This window comes from Triticum dicoccoides, chromosome 1A (genome assembly GCF_002162155.2).
Source record: "Triticum dicoccoides isolate Atlit2015 ecotype Zavitan chromosome 1A, WEW_v2.0, whole genome shotgun sequence".
NCBI classification, from domain to species: domain Eukaryota; kingdom Viridiplantae; phylum Streptophyta; class Magnoliopsida; order Poales; family Poaceae; genus Triticum; species Triticum dicoccoides.
Window position 1 is genome coordinate 319,660,656 of NC_041380.1, and position 211 is coordinate 319,660,866.

Here is a 211-nt window from a genome sequence, read left to right on the forward strand (position 1 = left end):
GTCAGGCACTCGCCTAAGTTTGAAAAAATCCTACCGAGTGGAGAGCAAACCTCCCACTCGGGGGCTTAGCTGCAGTCCAGTACTCGCCTAAGTTCTCCCACTTAGAGACTTAGCTGCAGTCAGGCACTCGCCTAAGTTGAAAAAATCCTACCGAGTGAAGAGCAAACCTCCCACTCGGGAGCTTAGCTGCAGCCCAGTGCTCGCCTAAGTG